Genomic DNA, 11,707 nt, shown 5'->3' with positions numbered 1-11,707 from the left:
AACTGACCTGAGCAGTGATAACAGACTAGGTGGGTGAATGAAAATCTGAGGAGAATATTCCAGGCAGAAGGAATAGCCTGAGTATATCATCTGAGAGATTTCAACCTGGTCAGAGTTCAAATTTTGAGCTTTCTCTTTTCATTTTTCTCTACCTCTGTGTCTACCCATTTTATAAGGGACTTTTACAATCTCTTCTCAGGAGTTCCATCTGATCCTATAGCACTGGAGCAAGTCCTCCAGCTTTAAGAGCCTGAACCGTGCATGGCTTCTTCAGTATCTCCAGCCCTGAGCCTCTGGGTGGCCAGCGTTCCTGAGGGGCCACCATTTTCTCCCAGGCTGAAAAGGAAACCACTTCCTCCCCAGACTCCAGAACTCTGCTTCCAATAAGTCATGCCACTTGCTTTTCCCTTCAGTTCAAGGCAGCATTTTCTACCTGGCCCAGGTGCCTGTGCAGGGGACTTGTGAGCATCTCATTGGCAGGTTCCTTTGTGACAGAGAGCCTTTCTTCCCTCAGAGTACAGGGGATCTCATTGACAAAAACGCCTGTGGGGAAGTTGCCCTCTCCTTTAGAACTCATCAGGGCCTTCATGCACTTGGCCATGGAAAAGCTGGTAACCCACATGGGCTGGGACTGGCTTCCCTAGGCATGAAGGCCGCAAGAGGCTGTTTGGTATGGAAAGGGCACACAACTGCATTCAAGGGCAAAGCTCATGTTCTCCATGCCCAGAGACAGGGGGATGTCCCCTTACACTCCTGCTTTAAGAATGGAATTCTGACCGTTTCTCATAAGAGCTTCAGGTTTTATGCATGAATGCTGGAGACCAGAGTCCTACAGGGGGGCCCCGACCCCTGTCTCTGAGATCCAAGAGAACCTCTCCAACTTCCTGACACTTTCTGATCAAGGAGAACAGCTTGCAGGAAAAATCAACATGGCCATAAGGGGATTGAACTAAAAACACAGTTTCCCCTTGTGACATTCCGTTTATGTATAGATATGTGATGTATCTATTATCTGTATGGGTTTGCCCAGAATTTGTCTGGAGGCAGGGATTTCTGTTACTATTCATTTGGAGTGGGGAGAGCACACAGGGAGAGAGAACTCGGGGAAAAGGAGAATTTGTTAGAAAAAAAACCACTCTGGTTATTTATGTATAGTTTATTTAGGCAAAGGGACCTTAGAAAGGCTTTGAGACAAGTGACAGAAGTTTCTTCAAAGATTAACTGGCATTCTTTAAAAGGGTATCAGTGTTCCTTTATACAGGTGTCTGAAAAGCACAAAACTGGGTGTCCATTAGATCTCTGCTGGTCTGTAGATTTTTTTAAGACATACTGCTGACATCATGGACTCTTCTCTTGCTCTCTCTCTCTCTCTCTCTCTCCCTCTCCCTCTCCCTCACTTTCTTTCCTTCCCTCCCTCTCTCATAGCCCTCCCTCCCTCCTTCCGCCCAGTCTCTTCCAATCTCTTTCTTTCTCTCCTCAGTTCCTTCAGGTAAATCCTACTAAAACTTGTACCGACTCGTTTTTGACTGACAGTGAACAGCCGGAGAGTTTCCTCCATTCTGAGGAAACCCAAACACCTACCTTTCCCAAGGCGACCTGCATGGACTGATCCTGGCTTTGCCCCGACAGAAGCTCACCTGGAGCAGAGCAGGGACGCTGCCCTGTCCGTCCTTGCAGGTAAGAGCCGCACAGTCGTGTGTCAGCCCTGAGCAGGCAGCACATGGGAGAGGTGTCTGAGAGGCTTCTCTCCTCAAGGTAATGAGAAAGTGTGATTCTTTGCAAACTCCCTGTAATCATTCGAGACGCCCAGGCTTATCTGGGGGAACATGCAAGTGCTGTTTGCCTGCGGAAAAACGGGCTTTTACTTAATGATGGGGGCAAAAGGAAGAAAAAAGAAAGAAAAGGGGAAAGAAGGGCTTTATTCTTGCCTGTGAAACAATATCCAGATGTTGTCTTGTTTTTTTTTTCCTTTTTCCTTTTTCTTTTCTTTCTTTCCTTTTTTTTTTTTTTTTGTGGGTGTAAGTGATCTAGATCAAGGGGGGAGAACTGCTCTGAGCTCTCTGTCCGAGGGCTGCTCCCTCATGCTGTCTGTCTGGTTGAGCTCGGTGCTGATTTTCAGTGATCTTGGAGAGTTCTCTGGGTCGTTCCGGCACTGATTTTTCCTTGGTTGGTGGAGAAATCAATTTATGTTGCCGTAAGGTGAAACCTCACTGGAATATTTAAAAATCTGTTACCTATCCTTATCGAGACAAAAGTTATGTAAGTTTTCCGTGGTAGGTACAAGGAATGTAAACAGTTCTGACTTTGAAAACCTTAGGAACCCTCTTCGCGACCCCCGGAAAATGCGCTTTGTAATCTGTATATGATTTCATGTGCCTTCAGACTATTCTCAGCTAATAAAAATTATACTGGGTGAAATTTCCACATAGCTCCTGGGAAACTAGTTTTTGTTTTGTGGTTTGTTTTTTTTTAATCTCCTCTCTGCACTTCCGCATTTAGCTGCCTGGAGGAAATAAGAATTTGTTGTTCAATGCATGTTTCTTGACCTCACAATTAAAGTCACAGATTCAGAAACATAGAACAAATGCAATGTTTAACTTAGGAAAAGTAAAGACCAAAGCTTGTTACACGCAGTTCAAACACTAAGATTTATGTCTTCTTATCGGAAAATACCTTAATCTTTTTTTTCTTGCCCTAAAGGAAGGACTTGGGGGAAAAAAAAACTACTAGTGATTCTTAATGTTCTTTTTCTGAAAAACTGGAAGTCACATGCACGCTCATAATCAGCTGTTACCCCAGATCCTATCCGAATTTGTCTACTCCGGTAAATGTTTAAACAAATATGTAATGATCAACAATAGCCTCAGGTGGAAACTTTTCTCAAATTGAAATAGTCCTAAGTCTCAAATAAAAAGAGAGTCAACCATTATGCATTTTTAAATGTCATCCTTTTATGAAAACAAGACATCAGGAGGCTTCCATTTGAACCCCATTTGAACCCCTGGGCACTTACCTCACACACAGCTCCCGGGCAGTTCTTTTCTGGGCTTGACTTTTTTTTTTTAGCAGTTTTCTTCCTTCCCTAGCTGTGACTATAATAAATTACCACGCAGGGCACGGCGACCCAGAGGTCACGGGGCAGGTCTTCACGAAAAGTTGGGAAGTGAAAGGGCTTCATCAAATTGCCTGTGGTCATATCTTAGAAAATGCTCATGAAATCACGGAGCTGACATTTCTTCTCTGAGTAAAATAAATGCATAAGTTGTCTGGGGGTTTTATAGCGGCAGACCTAGTTGAATTTTGTGACTCTGGTTGCTTAAGGAAAACAGGTTTTGTTTTAAAAAGTCCTCCCTCTCTTTTACTCCTCCTTCCTTCCTCCAACAGTTGTGGTCATTTTATAGAAAGTGCTATTTCCCCGATTTCTTCCCTTCACACTTCTAACCAGTGCAGACAGCCCTACCTGAAGGGGACAGAGTGGGAGCAAGACCCCCGCCTTCCCACACCAGCTGTCCTGGGGAGCCAACAAAAGCAGGTCTGTTGGCTGCCTCACACGGAGCTCAGCACACGCTTGTGAGGGGGAACCTGGAAAAGGCTGCCCTCTCTTGTCTCAAGGTGTGTGTGGGCACACATGTGCGCACGTGTGTAATTATATACCTGGTGACAACAACATGCTTGGTTGGGGCAAGGAGAACCACCAATATGTGGCTGCAGGCACTGAAGAGAGGCGAACGAACATTGTCGGACTTAATCAGTAACTGTCAAGTACTCGAAATATCCTTTCCTGCTGCACCCCTTCTCATCTGTTAGACACGGAATGGCCACCAGCTTCCTCTCACACAGGGTTTCAGAGTCCAGAGTGGTTAGTGGACTTGCCTGGCAAACCCAGCAGAGTCTCAGAACCACCGTAACAGTCCACAGAAAGAGCCATAAGCCCTGTACAGTAGCCGACAACTAGCCCCTGGCAGGGGTCCCCAAACTTTTTACACAGGGGGCCAGTTCACTGTCCCTCAGACCATTGGAGGGCCGCCACATACAGTGCTCCTCTCACTGAGCACCAATGAAAGAGGTGCCCCTTCCAGACGTGCGGCGGGGGGGGGGGCAGATATATGGCCTCAGGGGGCCTGTTGCGGCCCGCAGGACATAGTTTGGGGATACCTGGAAGGCGAGTAAACCTCCCTAATCATTTCCTTCGGGCTTTAATGTATAAGTAATTCAGCCACTGTCTTTCTCCCATAACAATTGCAAGCACTTCCCACTGGAGTAAATGGGTATCTCCAAAGATGTTGTTTCGATTCTTCTTTGATGTAAAAATAACCCTACACCCAAAATAGTCAGGAAGCTCTGGCAAGAGTAATATTAGCATTTATGCTTGCAAAATAGAGTGTGTTGCTCATGAATGGGTAAGTGCAGGAAGCACGCCAGGCAGAAGTTATTATCCATCCTGCCCTCTTGCCCACCCTTCTCCTTCTTCTCCAACAGCCACCTTGGGAGTGGGGTTCCTGATGCCATTGGAGGGGTGGGCTATGTGGCAGGACTGGGTACCAGGACAGCAGAAGAGCAACACGAACCAAGGAAGGTTAACTTGCTCTGCGTCCCTCAAGGATGCTGTGCCATAGAAGGGGATAGACCTGACCCAACATCCTTGGCTTTGCTGCTGCTTACACTGTGTCTTGGCACCAGGTTTATGGACAGGGAAAGAAATTATGGCCAGAGTGAGCAGTCCCAGAAGTGCCAGACCTCCCCCAAGAACAGGAACAAAGGGAAGCCTGCCTTCCCACTTTGAAAGGGAGAACAGAAGACAAAGGCACAGACAGAGAGAAAAAGTTCTGGGAAGGAAGTTTTATTTGCTAAGTGTTACTTGGTTGAAATGAAAGGAAAAAAAATGAGCAAATAGACATTCCTGACAAAAGAAAAGGCAAGAAAGTAGTTATGTGAGAAATAGCATCCCCTCTGCAAAATGTTCTCTGGATTGATTCAGACTGTGGTGTGGTCGTGTCCGCTGAGTGCACCGCAGCTGGAGTCTGCATAGAAATCCATATCATGTTACCTGGCTTTTTAACCAAAAAGGTTCCTGCTCATTCCACAAAGAAAGGTTTATTTCATAAAGAAAGGCTCATGAGGAGTCTGCGTACCTGCATTTGCTTCATTGAGCATTGCACCTTTACTGGCAAAGGGATCGAGGAACCCATACTCACTGCAATCCAATGTGACTCTAGAAGTTCACATGCAGCCTAATTCCAGAATGCAATCTTTGCTTCTAGACCTAAAATTCTATAGCACGAAACTCCAGACATTTTGGTCACGAGATGAGATGAACCAGAGTCGCCAGATTATGTTCACAGTATCAGAAGGTGCACAAGAACAAGGATTTGACTCTTGGTATGAAAACACACATCACAGTAAGCAATCAAGTAGAAGGGAGTGTCTGTGCTACTTCAGGACAGAGGACCTAGAGGAAACTTCAGAATGAATCAGCAACAGAGTAAGTTCTGTTCTGTTCTTCCCCATGACCCGGTAGCTCAGATTCAGAGAAATCTAGATGTGTACGATTTGCATTAAACTAAGCTGACAGATGTTTCTTGCATGGCTGGGCCATAGCTACAGAAATGCATGGGCCTCTCACACCCCATCCTGGGTTCTGAGTTCAGAAAAACGGTATCTTGAGCCTGACCATGTTTCTGGAATCACAGATCACATTAGTCCTCAGAGTCAAGTGGGGTCATCGGAGTACAAAGGGGTGGCTCAGAGGAGAAACATTCAGTCAGGGATCTGATTCTCAGGGAATGTTGAGGACCAGGTAGCTGGGTTTGGGTTTCAGTTGATGTTGCCCTGGGCCCAGGCTGAAATTCTTGTGTGTTTCTCCAGTGCGCACACCATAGGCTGATTAAGATTTTATGGAGCTTGAAGACTATACAACGTGGGGGCCCTCCTCGGGAAAACGAATGAAACATCATGACACAAAGTTAGGCGCAAAACTTTGGAGAAGGCTGGTGCAAATGAGGAGCCTGTAGCTTGAGTTGCATTGACTTTACAACGAGTCTGCTCTGTGTCAGACATCACACAGGCCCCATACTTGTTTCTTGAAGGAATGGTTGAATTAATTTATATAAATTTTAGCTGCTCACTGCTCTCTGAGTAACTCTGAGAAATGATAAGTAAAAATATCAAATAATCATGCTTACACATATTTAATGACCAGTGAGTGATATATGGGAAACTGATCTGGATTCTGGATGAAATCTAGGACGTTTCTTATTTCATTGTCATGTTGCCATGAAATGTCATTTTTTTTTCCCTGCACATTTAACTTTTAGGTCATCACTGAGCCCATGGGTAAGAGGTTATGAGAGCTCTGCGTTTTCTACACTTGGGAGTGTTCGCACTCATTTCATGGTTCACCTTTTTCCATTTGAAAAGCCCCAAGTTAAAACCCAAAAGACCATCATGCTAGTTGTGAGCCTAGAACTTAGAATGATGTGTCATGCATGCGAAACTGCTTCTCTTTGAACCTGAGGGTTTGTTCCTCAAGTGAAATATCTATATGTCTGACCAGAAACAGCCTCCTTTCCCTCAGTTTCTACTAATGCTGTCCCCGGTTCTGATCGCAATTAACTGTGTAAGTTCTCAGTAAGGACGCTTGCTAAATTTGTGCCCACGAGGCCACATAATGCGCTCACTCAGTGATGCTTACATCTTCAAATATTTGCAGATGGATATCTTGCTCCATCCTAGAATACAAGGGCAGCTCCCACAATCTGGCGTTCTCACTTCCTGAGTTACTCTCTGCGTCTATCCTTACCCTAAGAACACATTTGAAGTTCATCTTGTGCTTTGAATGTCATGAAATTTGGAATCATCTGTAGTCTTCCTAACAACCCCATCCCTACATACGTGCTAGGAGTTAATGAAAATAGGAGAGCCCCGAAACGCCTGGCTCCTTTGTCCAGAATTCTCCAAATACTAAGGACCTGTCCTGACTTCTTCAAATTTTCAAAAGTCCAGGGAAAGAATTTCTATATAAAGAGATGATGCACTTCATCACAGACACATATATACAAGTGACAACAATATCATCAGTGTGTATTCAGCCAACACATTCATGATGAAACTGACCATGTAGGTCTACAGAATATTTTCTTTTTTTAGTGAAAGGAGGGTAGCTAGTGAGAAAGACTCCCGCATGTGCCCTGACTGAGATCCACTCAACAAACCCCATCTGGTGCCAATGCTCAAATCAACTGAGCTATCCTCAGATCTCAGGGCTGACACTCGAACCAACCAAGCCACTGGCTACGAGAGAGGAAGAGGCAGGGAAGGGGAGGTGGTGGGGAGAAAGAAGCAGAACATCACTTCTCATGTGTGCCCTGACTGGGGATCGAACCCAGGACATCCATACGCTAGGCCTAGAGAGAATAGTACAATGTCAACAATGTCACAATTCAATGGTGTTTTATTTTTAATAGTTTGTTCTGTTTAATAAATTTTAAATCTATAATTTTCATCTAACGTTCATAGTGAAGATTAAGTTTCTCAAAAAATGACCTTCTCTAAACAGGGTTAAAAAAAGTGCTGTCATAGTGACATTGATCTTATCAACACTCAAACAAAGGCGCTGGATATTAGGTCTTAAGACTGGATTCTTGGCAATAGGAACGCTGTGAATATACGATCAAACAAAAGTCAGGGTTCCAGCTTCTGGCACACCCCCTGCCCCGGCCACTGTGGGTGCTGCCTTGGGAAGGGAAGGAGAGGCGAGGGCTCCAGTGCCTTCATGACTCAATTTCTGGGAAATTGCAGGGAGACCCTTTAGATGCTGGCCCTATGCTTTCTGTCTTAGGGGCCTAGGGGCAGGAGCGGCTCCCTGAGCCAGAAGGCAGAAAGAGAGTTCTAAAACACTGTCAAGTTTGACAGTACAGCATCATTTATTCTGGGAAATTCTGTTGGCAAGCAAAGAGTCCTGAAGAGTTTTGTTTCATTCTTGCTCTGCAAGAAGAAAGATCTGTACTTAGATAGGTTGGGGAAACCCGTCAGCGTCACAGCAGTGTAGTTCCCTCCTGGAACTTCACAGTCATCATTAGCATATTGAAAAGTCTGCAGCAAAGACGTCCTTTAACTTTCAATTCCAAGTTGTACAACCAGGTTGGACCGCAGAACTGTCTCCACGTCCACCTACACCCTTACAACTATAGGTCACTCCTCTGATTAACATTTCATGCAACCCCATTGGGGACGCTTTTTCAGACTGTGATTGGTGTGGGGTGTCAAGGCGTCATGTGCTCCAAGGAAGAGCATGCTATGATGTCTATGCCCCATTTGGCTGTGAGTTGTACCTTTGTCACCCTGGTTATCCCTGCAGGTGACAGTCCAGCCTTTGGGATTGCAAAGTGGCCACCAACAGGTTCCAAATTTATTTACTTTTCATTAATTTGTTTCTTTAAATCCATCTTATTCCAAAGAGGATTTAGGTGAATTTACAAAGACACATCCAGATACTCTCTCTGACACAAATACAATATGAATTAAAAGTAGGTAGAAAAGAAAAATAAAGGTATGCCTCAAAAAGGTAATTTGATAAAATTATTGAATTATATATAAATACATTTATCTATTTTTAAGAACCACAAACAAAATGTGTACAGACCCACAGCAACAGAATCTTGTTTTTGGCTTCAGAATTGGATGTAGATTTTCAATATGCTTTGTGTTTGAACCTGGGAATCCATTAGGCATTTGTTGAATCTAGTTTTATTGATACATGAGCCATATTTTGTAATGAATTTAAAAGACAGTTTCTATTCTGCCTCTTGGGATCTTTATTTTTCTTTCCATCACTATGTGTATAATTTAATTGTCTACAAGTGAAATTATAAATTTTCTCTAGTGGCTTAGCTTTGGATCTAGCACCAGCACCAGGGAAACATCAATGACCCACCAGGACCGGGCCAGGAACCTTCTGGAGCTGTCTCTCCCTACCCTGCCCTGCCAGGCCTGATTCAGGAACCATCTATAGGTGATGCTTGTCGAATCAACAGGCATTCACATGAAGGCACAGTTTTTCTTACAACTACACCTTCAGTTGAATCATGACCTACATTCATCCCATCCTGTGAACACACAACACAGAACTTTTCATCTGACATGTTTTGAAAATTACACATATCTCAAACTCCTACCTGGTGCGTTTTCTCCCTAGGCGAACATTGCAAAGCGAAAGACTAGCTGCTAGAACCGCTTACCTGGGGTGATCAAGGATGGAGATATATTTTTATGAGTGAGAAGAAGTGGCACCACGTACCTACAATATAGTGGGCTGTGTGAACCCCACAGAGGGAAGGTAGGAAACACGGCGAGTGCTCTGGAGAGGAGGAAATTGGAATAAATCAGAGAAGTAAGTGCAGAGACAACAGAGCTCGGTGTGGGGGCGTGCACTCAGAGCTTGATCCTGGAGGAGAAAACAGGGGAAAGAAGAGAGAGAAATTTTTTGCTACAATCTTGGGATGGAAAAGGGTGATTTGATCCACAGTGTGGCCGGTCCAGGAGACAGGGGAACCCACATCCCTTTCGTTTTCCTCCGATGCTGTGTTTAGATACGGTCTGTGTTAGCATACCTGTGGCAATAAGGGTATTTGGCTCTCAATGTGTTTAAAATTTTAAGTTGAAGAGAATTTTTTCCCTAAGTTTTGCCCATTTTAAAGAGGAAATATTATAGGACTGTAACTTAGGAGAACCACTTTTCTGTGATTATAATCAAACGCGTTTCATTCTGACTGGGGGCGGCCCAGGCCAGAACACGATGGTCAGAGTATGAGGCTGCACAAGGGCGTGCATATTTAAACATAAAATTTATAATTATGAATATTAACTTGTCTGGTCCAATATCCCGGGAACATTCGCTAAACTATGCTTTTGGACCACACATTGCTTAGTTTTCAATATCTGAAGAAAAAAAAAATTCTAGGACATTCTGCCCCACAGTTGACAGAAATGTAGATTTAATGAGTTTTTAATTAACTCCCATCAGGATTTGGATAGCTACACCCTCACTCTCCATAATTTCCAGGAGATACCAACAGGAAAGACCAGTCCTTGATGCAGGAGCTGCCAGCCCGCTGCTAGGAGGACATGTAGATGGGAACAGAGCAGGAGAAATAGTAAAAGAAAAAAATACTCTAGTGCAAGAATGGTTCTGCTGTCAGGAGAACATGAGGAGAATGATACGAGGTCCCCACGAAGGGCTGGGGACAGTTGAGAAGGCACCAGCATGTTCGCTCAGGACAGGTGGGAGAAGCACCGGACAGTGCCTTGAAACACGAGCAGCCTTCACAAGGCCTCCGGGGTGGGGCGGCTCGGTCAGAGGTCGGCAGAGTGCCGGCACAGGATGCACCGGACAACAAGTCCAGGGAGGCCCGTGGTGCACAGAGGGGCTGCGTCAGCTGCAGGGACGGAATGGGAGTGTGATGACAATGGTCATGATGATGCTGATGGCCGATACTGCTGAGGGATCGCTCGCTAACAGCCAGACTGTTCTAAGTACGCTTGATCCGCACGCTCATCACCTATCCCGTGGGCTTTAGTATCAGCTTTGTTTTGAAGAGGAGGGAAGCAGCCTGCGGAGGCCGAGTAACTCGCTTGTGAACCCAGACTTCAGAAGGGGGTGAAGCTGGGCTTCAAAGCCAGGTCCTTGGTCTCTAAAGGTCGCCCCTTATGTGTTATGCCTCAGGTGATGAGACTCCGGGGTTGGCTGCCTGGAAAGTGCTGTTTGGGGCTCCCTGAAGGTAGTGGGTGTTTTCGGTTGTGTGCTACACTTTCTTGATCTGGCAGTGATGGCCAAGTGACCTGTTGGAAGGGTATTTTGAGAGGCTGGGTCAAAGGAGTGAAGGTCTGGGACCGAGCAGAGGCATGGAGAGGGAAAGGGAGACACCATGCAAGCAGCAGAAGCAGGTAGAGCCTCTGGACTGGTGCTGGGTTAGGCAGGAGAGAAGGAACTAAGGATAGACAGGGGGAGAGCCAGGATGCCCACATTTGGAACCACCGCTCAGGGGAAGTAACTGGATCTAAGGAGAATAATGTGAGGTTCATTCTGGACAAGCCAGTTCTGGGGACTTTCCCAGGAGAGTTGTCCCAGGGGATGTTGGAAACACAGATTGGATCTTAGAGGAGGCACTCTTGGTAAGTGACAGTGGAGTGATGAGACCAGGAGTGGTCAAGAGAGTCAGGTGGAGGATGCCCAGAGAGTGTGAGCAGAAATAAAGGATGAGGATGAGGGAAGACCTTGGGTAACATAATGGAGTGTGGGGACAGGAGCAGAGGGAAGAGGAAATGTCCACCCAGCATAAAGGAAATGAATCATCAGAGAAACAGATGGAAGACCAAAATGTCTTCTGATCCAGTAGCCGCTGACAGTGGAAATGTTCTGAATAAAACATGGTTACCAAGAGGACCACCCTTGACTCATGAATCAGAGAAGGGGGGAAGCACGTTTGGGAGTTGAAGGAAAGAAGCCGCAGAGAGTGTTAAAGTGCCAACAAGGTGGGGTGGGAGGGCTTGATAGCCCCTCCCAGCTCACGGTCAGAGGGACTGAGAGATCATCATGTGTATGGTAAATCAGAGGCCCTGGAGGTTTGCAGGAAGGCTTCTTCTAAGCCTGTTAGTTCCTTTTCCTCTCCCATTCCTTCTTTCCTTGAAAGCAATCAAGTCATTCAATAAA

General features: G+C 45.4%; 1 protein-coding gene across 5 annotated transcripts in view; it reads left to right on the top strand.

The window, feature by feature from the left end:
* Window positions 1-1,262: 1,262 nt before the first annotated feature.
* The window catches only part of KCNJ15 (potassium inwardly rectifying channel subfamily J member 15), a 52,086-nt gene continuing 41,641 nt past the window's right edge, over window positions 1,263-11,707 (top strand). Inside the window, exons 1-2 of one of the 5 annotated variants that reach the window (XM_066370189.1) lie at window positions 1,263-1,677; window positions 9,194-9,346. The gene's annotated coding sequence lies outside the window, so the exon portion shown is untranslated. Of the gene's footprint in view, window positions 1,678-1,736; window positions 1,756-9,193; window positions 9,351-11,707 lie in introns of those variants that run through there. The other 4 variants (XM_066370192.1, XM_066370188.1, XM_066370190.1 and 1 more) reach the window with 4 other exon arrangements.

Source organism: Saccopteryx leptura, chromosome 2, assembly GCF_036850995.1.
Source record: "Saccopteryx leptura isolate mSacLep1 chromosome 2, mSacLep1_pri_phased_curated, whole genome shotgun sequence".
Classification (NCBI taxonomy): Eukaryota; Metazoa; Chordata; class Mammalia; order Chiroptera; family Emballonuridae; genus Saccopteryx; species Saccopteryx leptura.
This window is presented reverse-complemented; position numbering and strand designations above follow the sequence as displayed.